General features: G+C 38.2%; 2 long non-coding RNA genes across 5 annotated transcripts; both read left to right on the top strand.

The window, feature by feature from the left end:
* Positions 1–198: 198 nt before the first annotated feature.
* LOC126876909 (uncharacterized) lies at positions 199–3359 on the top strand. The gene is made up of 3 exons (XR_007694613.1): positions 199–367; positions 3122–3213; positions 3331–3359. It is a non-coding gene; the product is annotated as an uncharacterized LOC126876909 (long non-coding RNA).
* Positions 3360–3369: 10 nt separating this feature from the next.
* On the top strand, positions 3370–3900 carry LOC126876908 (uncharacterized). 4 transcript variants are annotated; one of them, XR_007694609.1, is made up of 3 exons: positions 3370–3471; positions 3556–3696; positions 3763–3900. It is a non-coding gene; the product is annotated as an uncharacterized LOC126876908 (long non-coding RNA). The 4 variants fall into 4 exon arrangements; XR_007694612.1 differs by having other exon boundaries at positions 3457–3471; positions 3537–3696; XR_007694610.1 differs by having other exon boundaries at positions 3457–3471; positions 3531–3696.
* The last annotated feature ends 9653 nt before the right edge of the window (positions 3901–13553 follow it).

Below are 13553 nucleotides of genomic sequence, written 5' to 3'. Positions count from 1 at the left end.
TATACACACACACAAATATACAAACACACACACATATATATATATATACAAACAATAGAAATACTTTCGTGTGCTATTATACGTAGTTCGATAGTTTACATTTCACGGGCCCCGTGTTGCACCTGCGTCGGTTTCGTTCCTGTTTCCAACGTATAAGTGTAGCGTCAGTGATTCGCGTGACGCGACGCAACCTTCAACGTTTGTTTTTCTCCGTTTATGCGTTGTGTGTTCGTTTGAATGAAAACGTCGCGAGTGTTGTAACAAAAACCACGGAAAACAGAAGAAGAATACGGGAGCAAAAGGAATTCCAGGCTACAGCAGAATGCCCATTGCCCAACAGGGTTTCGTTCCATGGTATTTCAACGAGGTAAGCTACCTCTTTTAGTACGCTTCAAGGCGCCTCTTTCCAACCAATTAATTTGCGTCCAACACCATTTTAACTTCGTATACTCAGAGAAAATATCGTTCTTTTGTATTTTCTAACTCTGATCTATGTATAAATTTACTGCGACGGGTCATTTCTACGGATTAACGTATCTTATAAAAACGTTGCGTGAAATGTTAATAATATATAAGTCTTGAAACATTTGTACTAATTTCATAGAGGAACGTAGTTGGTACCTTCCGGGTGGCATATTGTATGCTTGTTACATGAACTTTCCAAATATCTTACAGTTAAATGGTTGGATTGTTTACTAGAATAAGCAACACAACATTGTTTTTGATTTATTGTGAATGAATTTATAGAATCATATTATTTTACACATATACACTATCGCGCAAAAGTATCCCAACATTTGATTACTTTTGATATTATGTTATTTAATTGCACAATCAAATTGATAGTATGTACCGATATATAATGATTACGATCTGTATTATTATCTTATTCCTATGATGTGGTTTTAACATAGGTCGTAACAAAACGGTCAAAAAAATTCTTTATTCTCAGACTCTGTAGCCTGTAAGAAACGAATTAATTAATTAAGAATCTCGTTGTAACCTACAGGTTCGGAAAAGGCTGATAGGCTTTGGTCTACGTGGTGGTTGGGAATTTTCATTCGTTTCGAGTTCGCTTAGCTGATAAATAGTGAATGTGCATTTCTTCCAAAATAAAGAAGAAAGCGAAGTCGATAGAAACGTGGGTCAAATTTGAAATCATTTCTCGATTATGTGGAGGTTGATTAAACGCGTTGGTGTATATAGTGATGAGACGAGTTGATATTTGGTGTAGTCAAATGTATTTAAAACTATCGGCAGTACTCTTCTAACGATCTCCCTCTAACGAATTTAAATTCGACTTCGGTTGACGGTTGCGCGTAGCGGCGATATTGTTCTGTCCGGAGTTTGTTTATTATCAAGTTTCGTACCTCGAGACGGTATCAATGCCCCGAGGCAAAACAACAACATGAGTTACTCTCGATTCGCATCGTCCTATGACTCATATGCCGCTACAATATGCAATCGAATAAAGTGATAAATAGCTTGCAGATGTTTACGCGTCTCTGAAAATGTTAAAAGATATAACATGTTTAACGCGAAGTATTCGTGATAATATTCGCTGCAATTTGAAATATCTGCGTGCAGTCTCGTAGGTTTTGAATAAAAATTTATCTTTTATCGAAAGATACATACATGTTTTGGCCTATATATAGCTTTGTACTCTTGTAACCTAAAAGAGAAGTCGAAAAAAAGTGATGTTAACTCTTGCAGTAAAAAATTCATTTATGTCAATACTACTTTTAGAAATGCACCAAGAGAAGCAAGACAAATTATTGACGAAACACAGGATAGTCATTTCCGATTCAAAAGAAAAACGCAACTAAAATAATATGTAGATAGCTATTAAGGCAATAAATAATAAAGTCATTGAAATGATCCATCATTTCAAACTAATATCGCTTCTCTTTACTTCAGAACTGCTATAAACATTTTAAATATCATTTATGTCTTGGTTCCCTTGCGAAGTTCTCGAAGAATTCGTCAAATGATGTCATGAACAATATAAATAATCGTAAAAAATCTATATTTGTGTTTAAAAAATAGGCGAATAAAGAGAAATAGGATAATCGAGACCGGTGAAAAAGGATCAACCAACATCCCGCATCTGATACAAGCGGAAGAGAAATCAATTTCTATCATGTCGCACGGCAAATAAGAACGCAAATACGGAATCTTTTGTATAATACTACTCCAAACTCTGTTGAGTCGCAGTAATAATAATAATCGGGTGTTGACTTTTGCTCGTTTTTACTTGAAGTTTGCTCGTTACCTCTTTGAAATTTGGTGGATCGTTTTCTGTCGAAACCCGTTCCATCTGACGTTAAAATCAATAAAAACAATATTACGATAAAGACTTTTATCTCCATTGTTGTCAACTTCCGTCAAGTCTTCGTTTTCTGCTCGCTGAATATAATACGGATTCCCAAAAACTTTCTTCGTATGAAATTTTACTAATGTACATTTATCAAACATTGCACATTTTAAAATAGGTTATCATTATAAGATTAAAAAAAAAATAGCTAAAAATATCTTGAAACAAAAGAAACCAATTTTGAAGTTTGTTAGCCCGGAAATGTCATGGTAGGAAGGTATACTTCGATATTACTTTTACTATCGATAGGCGTCGCCGTCGTTGCTGTTATCATATACGAGACACAACAAATCACGAAATTGACAAATCACCGGTGATCTCCTCGAGTCGCAGTTCGAACGTTTCACAAATAAGTTAAAGAATTAAACTTTAGATATAGTGGTAAAATTTATTGTATGAATCCAACAGAGTGACGGTTCAGGGTGTTATAACAAAGAGGTATAGAACGCTGATTTGGGAGACTTCTTGTACTGAGGTTTTAGTCCCTCTGAAGCGGTTATCGTCGGGTGTATATCAGAGGCGCCTATCCGTTGCTATCTGGTTATTGTTTCGATAGCTGTGGCATGTAGGATGTTTTGTCTACTCTATTAGTGCTTCTAAGCGTGTGATACTGTCGACGATTCGCCTGTGCATGATTATACATTGAGTAAACGGATAGCCTGAGTTGGAGTTTTGATGATTAGGATAATCGAAATAATTCATAGCCATGGTAATATTTTAACTAATTTATTTTGTTGTCTTTTATAGGCCACTGCAATGAGAAAAGAATTCCTGAAGCCAAAGAAAATGATACACCCAAATAGCAGAAAGTCTATCGCTATTACGAAAAAAGCCAAAAAGTAAATACAATTACTATTAAATTATGTGATTTTGTTATGTACATTTCATTTATTTTATATGATTATATAATACTTTTGTGTAATAAAGAAGGAAATGGACAATGTGTTTTGTTTCAGAATATCAAATAGACAGAAGGCAGAAATGTCCTGCAGAAACAGAATTCAATAGGAGAGAAAATATCGTGGATCAGAAACAATATGATTCCAGGCGTGTGACCCTATACTCCAGAGATAACTGCAAGTTTGTTAGAAACGGAGGTAAAACAAAAATGTATACACATGATGATACAGAGATTGTACATTAAAGATGTGATTAGTTATAGTTCTATATTTGATCCAAAGGTATGTAGCAAGAAATGATGAAGAAATGGAAGAAATTACTATTAAAAGGTCTATAGCTAGCAACAGGAGTAGACAGCATGCTAGGAGGGAACATATAATTAGAGTAGAAAGAACTAGGAGAATATCATACACGTGGAATAGGTAAAGAATTACAGCCAAATTTATTTTCAATATATCCTGATGTACAAACCCTCCTTTATTTTTCAGAAATTTCTGATATTTTAAATGCAACTCAGTGTGAAATGTTATTGAATTGGAATAATGAATTACAGTGTGCGAATAATTTTAAATTTATAAGGTTTGGCGAGAAAGATTTAAAGAAAGTATTAGAGCTAAGAAAAAGAATGAAAATAAGCCATATTAGACTATCCAAATCTCTATTAGCTATGCCTGTAAACAAGAAGAATTTATTCAGCAAGCCAATTGATTCAGATGAAAATAGTGTAATGGAAATAGAATAAATTCTGTAGATATGTCTTTTTATCTTTCATCTCTATTTAAAAACAAGAAAACAGAAGAAAAGCGAACAGTTTCGTCCTTTTTTGTTTGCGAAATGCTAGAAACCGCATTTCGTCTTGCTCTTATCTCCCACGAGAAACAGTCACGTCACAAGATACAAGAGTACGATAGAAGAGAAAAGAAAATGTTCGATTGTGAAATATACAACAAAACTGAAACATGCAGATGAATCACGTGCACGTTATGAATATTCTGCATCGTTTCTCCGCCTTTCCTTCATTTTTTTCGCTAGCTGCTCCATTATTTAAGAACGAAGATATAGTAATTACTCTCAAAGTTGTACATTTCGAAATGGTAGGAAAATCAATAGTACAATGATAAATATACGATTTTAAAAGCTTTTTAGATTTCTTACATACTTAGCATTAATCAAATAGCTTAGTATATAAAAGAGTTTACTTATGTCGCATGTTATAAATGCAGCTGCGTTCGTTACAACAATTCCAATTCCAAGGAATTTCTCTCGAAGATCGCAGTGAAGAATTTGCTTTGTTAAATTATTACTGGTATACTTCGTCAACTTGTGGTATATCGATACAATTTGTCAACCATCACTTTTAATAGCTTCTCGCTAATAAAAACATTTCGTACCTATTTAATAAGAAGCAGTATATTCTTAATTATTTAGAAATTTACTTAATGATGTTTAAAAATACGAATATGTTTAAAAATTATAATGTAAATATATATATTTCATTTCATGTTTTACTAATATATCTCTAATTTAGATTAAATATCTGAAACTTGAAAGAAACTTTTAAAACTTTCAATACATCGCATACGTTTCAAATTTAGTGCATAGTTACATATATATATACGATCGATCTTACTCGATCATCTTACTCGAAGAACAGGGTCTGCGTGTGGCGAGCTACGGGGCAGGGACCGTTGGAACGTTTACTGTCGAGTGTTACAACTATTTCCTTCTTAAGGAGAGCTATAGAATTATTCCATGCCTTTGTTAGACAAAGCGTTCATCCTGTGACCGCGGCTACGTTCGGCGACTGACTGTCGCCTCGAGCCCAAGCTCATTATCACAACTCTCGAACAATTACAATCGGATTGAATAACTACAATTGTTCAATTACAGCTATAGTAGACTCTAGGTTACAATGTTGTGTGGGATTATCCAAAATTCCAAAGGCTCCGGTGTTCTTTCATCTCCGACAAATATATTATGGTATAGTTCCTATTTTCCGACCGCGTGGAAGGAAAATAGGACAGCCTTAATACCAAAGGCTAATAAAGATGGAAATATGGTCGAGAACTGGCGACCAATTACGATCGGCCCAATTCTAGGCCGCATTTTCTCATCACTCCTCGATGGGCGGCTAAGATGGGATATAGATCAAAATATAAGGCTGTTGAGATATGTGTAATTTTCTGTGCTGGACTGAGTTAAGTAGTAGAAATACTTATATGTATATATCAGTGTGTGGAAGTATGTGTGTGTGCGCAGCGTCTCGAAACAAAGGAATGTAAACAGTCAGTCGGTTAAGAGTCGTCGATGAAGAGTCGGGTGTAGAAGGTTCTGAGACGCGTGCAAGTGTGTATCGATAAATATATATAGAATCGTTCATGTAATAAATATATCATTATTTTAGTAATAACTGTCAATATACATTTAATGTTCCTATAACATTATTTCGGCTTCAAAGATCCACAATTCTCAACATGGTAGAAGATCGTGGTTGCCGAGATTTAAGGTTATGGAACCACGTGTAACCGGGAGTGAATGTATAAAAGTCGATTTATAAAAAGGAATAAAAAATTGGAAATAAGTTCTGAAGAGATAAAAAGGCTATTAGTAGAACAAATAAAAAGATTTTGAATAATAAAGAGAATTATTTTTTGAAAAAAAAAAAGGTGTGAATATAGAAAACGAATCAAGATGCCAAGGGACGACGAAATTAAGGTTCAAATATTCGATGGACGCGATTACAGAATGTGGAAGAAAAGAATATTAATGTATCTAAAGTGTAAAAAATGTTATGAACCGGCTACACGAGAGAAAATGGACACGGATGCGCAAGATAAGTGGGATGAAAAGAATCAATGGGCGATGAACTACATCTATAGTAGTATAACGAATGAGCAATTAGAATTTGTTGGTGATCAAGACACTGCTTTAAAAATAATGCAAAAGTTTGATGAGATGTATATGAAGGAATCAACAGCAGTGCAAATTTGTATAAGAAGTAGACTAGGCATGATGAGGTTGAAAGACTTTGAAGAATCAAATTCATTTTTCACGGAATTTGAAAAAACTATCAATGAATTAAAGAGTGCCGGTGCAAATGTAAGCGAACGTGAAAAACTCGACTACATGCTGAAAGCACTAGCAGAATCATTGAGCTATGTTGGTGACTTAATCGACTCAGTGAAAGAAAGTGATCGGACTTGTGAATTTTTGAAAAATAAAATTATAATGTGGGAAACGCGTAGCAAGAAAGAAAGTGATAGAACAAAGTCAAATGTATTTACAGCCGAAAAAAAGGACATAAAGTGCTATGGCTGTGGAAAGTACGGTCACATGGCAAAAAATTGCACAAACACGTATAGAGGCGGAAACAATGGCGCAAACAATGGAAGAACACAACAGCAAGGAGGTGCGTATCAGCCGCAGTAGAATGGGGGTCGCGGCGGACGAAGTTTTGGCCAAAGAAGACGAGGATACGGCCAACGAGGATTTGGCCAACGAGGACAAAGCAGAGGCCGGCAACAACGCTACTACGAGGCAAGTCAACACGACGCAAATTATTCACACAACGAGGGCTACGACGACCAAGAAATTGGATCTTTCCTAACGAGAGTAGAGCGCGAAAATAATAAAAATGAAATTACGGTATGTACTAGCGATACGCGAAAAATAGATTGGATATTGGATAGTGGATGTTCAGATCACATTATAAATAATGACTCTTATTTTGTTGAGTACGAAAATTTAAAAAACCCGATAAATGTGAAGTTAGGAGACGGTAGAATTCTAAAAGAAACAAAAGTCGGAAAAATTTTAACTTACTTTGAAGTAAACAAAAGGAGGATTAAAATTACAATGTCTAATGTATTTTACGTGAAAGAAATGGATAATAACTTAATTAGCTATGCGAGAGTAACGAATGAAAATAAGATAGTCTCAGCAGGAAATACTTTAAAGATATATAACAAATACAGAAAGTTGATAGGGATAGCATTCAAAGATCATGGTTTATATAAGATAAGTAGTTACATTGAAAGGCAAGAATCTCATGCTAAAAATGTAGAAATGTACCCTTCCAAAATAACCGTAGAAGAGCACGCGAGATTTTAGAATTAGTACATACCGATTTAAATGGACCTCATAATAATACCGGGTTTGATGGATCCAAATATTTCTTGACATTTATAGATGACTACAGTAAGTGTGCATTGATTTATACTTTGAAATCAAAAGGTGAAGTTTACAATTGCTTCCTTGATTACATAAACAAAGTCGAAAATCTTACTGGTAAAAAGATAAAGAGATTAAGATACGATAATGGAAAAGAATATACGAACAAAAGCATGTACAATCTAACTAGGGAAAAGGGAATTGTCGTAGAACCATGCCCACCTTATGTTCACGAGTTAAATGGAACAGCTGAGCGCTACAATAGAACAATCATGAATTCCGCTAGATGCTTATTACATGATTCAAAGCTGAATATTAAATATTGGCCGGAAATAGTTAGAGCCGCGGCGTAATTAAAAAATAGAACCGTTACAAACACATATGAAAATAAAACACCATTTGAAATATTTTTAAAAAGGAAACCGAATATAAATAATTTAAGATTGTACGGAAGTAGAGTTTTCGTAAGAATACCCGAAGTTAAAAGAAATTCGAAATGGGACAAAAAAGCAGACACTGGGATACTTGTAGGTTATGAAAACAATGGATATAGGATACTAGTTAATAATAAAATTGTAATTGCAAGACACGTAGAATTTATAGGTGAAGATGATAATTTAGTAGGATTTCGAGGAGAAGATGGACCAGGCAATGAGACAGAAAAGGTTTTTGACGAACATTCGGATGTAAACGAAAAGGTCGAGCAGGTTGCAATAAAAAAGGAGAGAAATTTAAGTAACGAATCAGAAGAAAAACTTGAGGACACAGAAAGTAATTTGAGAAGGTCAGGACGGGAAAGAAAGAAACCTCAAAGATATGGTCAAACGAGCTCATATTTCATTTATGTGAATATAGTTAGTGCACACAGTCCTATGAAACCTATGAAGAAGCTTTAAGTGGAGATGACAGCGGTTCATGTAAAGAAGCAATGGATCGAGAAATGAATAGTTTAATGAAAAATAAGACCTGGCAATTAGTAGAAAAACCAAAAGACAAAAAAGTATTAGACTTGAAATGGATATATACGAATAAATCTGATAATCGTAAGAAAGCGCGACTAGTTGTTCGAGGCTTCCAACAAAAAGAAGTACTGGAAGATTTATACTCTCCAGTAGCAAAAATGCAAACGTTGAAGTTATTACTATCTTATTGTTGTCAATATGGTTTGACGATTATGCAAATGGATGTAGAAACAGCTTTCTTAAACGGAACTATAAAATCGGAAGTATTTGTAAAACAACCTATAGGTTACGACGATAAAAGCGGGAAAGTATGTAAATTATCAAAAGCGTTATATGGATTGCGTGAAAGTTCAAGAGCTTGGTATGAATGTTTCGACGAATATATGAAAAAATTAGGATTTCAAAGAAGTAAGAGTGATTATTGTCTGTATATGAAGTATGAGAGCGATGATGTTATATATTTAATTCTATTCGTAGACGACTTATTAATATGTGGAAAAAACATAAGAAAAATCGATGAAATTAAAAAAAATTGTCAAACAAATTTTTGATGAAGGACTTGGGTGAGGTAAAGACTTACTTAGGAATAAACATTGAATACGATAATAAGAAGTGTGAGATGAAACTGGATCAAAGTAGTTATATAGAGTCATTAGCGAAACATTATAATATAGAAAACAGTAAATTATATTTTACACCAATGGAACAAAACTTAAGTTTAGAACCCGCACAATCAGCTTTAGACGATATAAGATATAGAAATCTCATAGGAGCTTTGTTATATATTAATACTGGAACAAGATTAGACGTTAGCTATAGTGTAAATTATTTAAGTCGATTTCAAAACAGTTATAACGAGACCCACTATAAATATGCAGCACAAAAAATTAAGGAGGTGTGTTGAGATATGTGTAATTTTCTGTGCTGGACTGAGTTAAGTGCGTAGTAGAAATACTTATATGTATATATCAGTGTGTGGAAGTATGTGTGTGTGCGCAGCGTCTCGAAACAGAGGAATGTAAACAGTCAGTCGGTTAAGAGTCGTCGATGAAGAGTCGGGTGTAGAAGGTTCTGAGACGCGTGCAAGTGTGTATCGATAAATATATATAGAATCGTTCATGTAATAAATATATCATTATTTTAGTAATAACTGTCAATATACATTTAATGTTCCTATAACATTATTTCGGCTTCAAAGATCCACAATTCTCAACAAAGGCACAAAGGATTTACATCCGAAAGTGGATGTAAAATCAATATTGACCTAATGAGCGCAGCCTTAAATTATAGTAAAAGAAATCGAAGGGGAATTTTCACAATATTGGACATCTCTAAGGCCTTCGATACTATACCCCATTCAGCTATAAAATCATGTCTGGCGAGAAAAGGCGTTCCGACCCCCATAATTGAAATTATAAATGAAATGTACAAAGGATGTAAAACTACGATCAAAGCGAATAATAATATAGAGGTCGAGGTAGAAGTTCTCAGAGGAGTCAAGCAGGGTGATCCTTTATGACCGCTGCTATTTTACTTGTGTCTCGAACCGCTGCTTGAAGTAATCGAAAAGAATATCGGAGGCATTAATATAAATGAAGGGAACAAAGTCTCTGTGTTGGCCTTCGCAGACGATATCGTCTTGCTTGGTGAAAATACGAGGGCGGCACAAAGCCAGATAGACGAGCTTCAGAAATACCTGGAGAGGTCGGGGCATGAAAATATCAGCAGAGAAAAGTCAAATGTTCCAGGTAATAGCGAAAAAGACACCTGGTTTATTAAAGACCCGGCAATAAAAATTGGTAAATTAAGGATACCCGGAAGAATCCCAGAAAGAGCCTTCAGGTATTTGAGTGCTAAAGTTGCGAGTGGGGGAGGCATGAGGTAGATTTGTCCCATATCACGAATATACAATACAAGCAGGCGATAGAGAATCTGATTCGAAATTATAAGCCGCAGAAAACGCTCGAAGTAGGGGTTGAAATGAATCTAATATTACAAGATGATCTACCCGGTTATGAAAGACCGCGAAGGTTATCCCCGCAAGATAAGGTCGAAGTCAACGGTCAGATCAAAATGTGGCTGAATGACGGAATAATACGCCAGTCACATTCCGACTATGCAAGCCGGATCGCGTTGATTGAAAAAAAAGATGGTTCAACTAGAATTTGCGTCGACTATAGGCGACTGAATCGAAAGGTAGTGAAAGACAGATACCCGCTACCCTTGATCGAGGATCAATTAGATTTGTCACAGGGATCGATAGTATTCAGTACGTTGGACCCCAAGAATAGATTCTTTCGTGTTCATGTCGGAGAAAGTAGCAGGAAATATACAGCATTTACAGTTCCTACAGTATGAATTTATTAGTGTGCCGTTCGGATTATGCAATTCACCAGCTGTTTTCCAGAAATTCATAAACGCAGTTTTCAAAGGATTGATCGTGACAGGGCATGTGCTGACATGGCAACCTGATGAAAAGCATCCTGTCTTCCTTGGAGCAGTGTGGGGATCACAAGGAAACAGGAAGAAGGAGAAGGAGAAAGCCTGTCGAGGTTAAAAAAAGGGCAGACAGGGCAGAGATGAAGAGAGAAGTGACGATAGCTAAGGGCGGATACCCAAAAAGAAAGATAGTATCGCCGGCTGAAATTATGAGAGTTGGGGAGTATAAGAGGCCCCGAAGAGGAGAGGTCACATACGCCGAGGCGTGTGGGAGGGAGAACAGAGCGATAAGGGGTGACTTCAGCGAGGACTCCGAAGGGTGGATGAGGGTAGAAAAAAGGAAGAGGAAGAGGAAAGCTTCCTTAGAGCAAGCTACCCCGATGGTGCGTCCGGGAAATAAACGGCAGGTTGGTGCCGAAGAGAGAGCGTATCAAGGAACAGGAGGAGGAAGGAAGCCATTCTAATTAAGGTGGAGGAAGGGAAGGTTGCGAATGGCTTCATGTTTATAAGAGGATAATGGAGGTGAGGAGTTCATTGGAGGGAGCCACGGGGGTCCGTAGGACGAGAGCGGGCCTAATTGAATTCGATAGGACGGTGGTGGTTAGTGAGGAGGCGGCCAAATTGAGAGCCGCCTTGAGTGATAGTACGAAGATGGCCGCTCTGGTGAACAGGGCGACCCTACAAATAAGGAACATCGATCCCCTCACCAGCAAAGAAGAGCTGGTGGACGAGATCAGGTCGCAGTGGGCAATTGAGGAGAATGCGGATATAGAAGTCAAATCTATAAAAGCGGCACCATGGGGCACGCAAGAGGCGGTGGTGGTCCGCCCAGCGAGTGGAGTGCCTAGTGACGAGAGAGAGGAGGCTGAGAACGGGGTTAACGATAGCTTCTGTAAGGCAGTTAGCTAATATTCGGCGTTGTTATAGGTGCCACATGTTGGGGCATGTGGCGGCAGGGTGTACTGTTGCATGTCATGGCAGGGAGTTGTGTAGGAGGAGCGGCAGCGCTGAGCATATAATGAGAGATTGTGATAAAGAGCCGAGATGCGCAATGTGTCTGAAACATGGTGGCATAAATGCAAGGCATGTAACGGGTTCGTTGGCGTGCCCTATGGAGCGTTTAGGTGTTAGGAATAGACGGGGGCCCAGTTAGGGTTCTACAAATAAATCTAAATAGATGCAGGCTTGCGCAAGACCTAATGATGCAGTGCGTATGCGAAAGCAGGGTGGACATTGTGGTCATCTCCGATCCCTATAGGCAGTTGCCATTTTGGTTTAATGACGAGGGTGGGGATGCATCGATATGGGTCACTCTGTTTAATGGAAAACATGCGGCAAGCGAGACCCTGATAAGAAATGTAGGGATTGTAGGGTTCAGGGTTTGTGACGTATTTTGCGTCAGTGGGTATTGTTCCCCTAATAAGAGTAAGGGCCAGTTCAACGATTATTTGAAGGAACTGGAAGGGATCATAAAGGACGGGAGAAAAAGAGCACCGGCGATTATGGTTGCCGGTGACTTTAATGCGAAATCCTCGGTGGGGGTGGGGGGGGGGGGTCTAAGACGGACCGTAGGGGAACATGTCTGCTGGACGTTACAACGAGGAACGAGCTTATAGCTATTAGGACGACGGGAAACTATTCCTTTCTGAGAAATGAAAGGACTAGTTTCCCGGATATACTTAGTGTTAATAGACGAATAAGGCTGAGTTGGAGGGGGAGTAGGGTCCTAGGTTGGTACTCAGCCTCTGACCATTTTTATATTGAGCATAAGTTTAGGGATAATATTAAGCGAGTGGAGGGTGGCGTCTTTAAATACTTGACAAAAGAGATGGATGTAGAGGGTTTTTTAAACAAATATGACGGAGTCTATGACGAAAATGGACGAGACGGCATGCGGCGAAGGGCTGCACATGAGTCTAGCATACTGTCGGCGTTGAGAAAGGTGTGGAAGCACACGCTGAAAATGCTCATCGAAAGGAGCGTTGGTCTGGATCCCTTTCATAGGGACCAGTATGGCTTTCTTCACAAAGGAGGGGGACTCTTGAAGGCCTGGATAGGACGGTCGCAGTTGCTGAAGAGTGCAGAAGGAAGGGCCTGGCGTGTGTTCTGGTCGCCCTTGATGTGAAGAACGCCTTCTACACTCTAAGGTGGGAGAGGATAATGGAGGAGGATCGAAGGAGACGGCTACCGGGACGGCTACAGGAGTTGTTAGCGGACTATCTGGCTGAGAGGAGAATACTGATACACTGTCGTGACGGTGTCGCAGGGAGGAACGTCTACGCGGGGGTTCCGCAGGGATCGGTCTTAGGACCGTTACTGTGGAATCTCGTGTATGACGAGGTGCTGGAAGCGCTGGACCGGGAGAAGGATACCGAAGCAGTAGCGTTCGCCGACGATCTGGCGGTTCTACTCAAGCTCTGAGTCAATGAGAAGATAAAGGCGATCATAGCCTTGGCCACTAGGTGGTGCTGCGAGACTGGAGTGCATCTGGCCAGGGAGAAGACGGAGGTTATCCTCTTAACAAGGAAGAGGATACCGACGATTTTTAACTTCGACGTGGGGGATGGGGGCGAGATTTCCACTAGCCGTGTTGTGAAGTACTTAGGGGTAGTGTTGGATAGTGCTAGGGGATTCTCCCCCACCTCAAAGCAGTTTGTGATAAAGCGGAACGGTTCTTGGGCGCCATACGGAGCCTACTCCCAGACGTC

This window comes from Bombus huntii, unplaced genomic scaffold, assembly GCF_024542735.1.
Source record: "Bombus huntii isolate Logan2020A unplaced genomic scaffold, iyBomHunt1.1 ctg00000103.1, whole genome shotgun sequence".
Lineage (NCBI taxonomy): Eukaryota > Metazoa > Arthropoda > Insecta > Hymenoptera > Apidae > Bombus > Bombus huntii.
The sequence above is the reverse complement of the archived record's forward strand: the minus strand, read 5'-3'. Positions and strand labels throughout refer to the sequence as shown.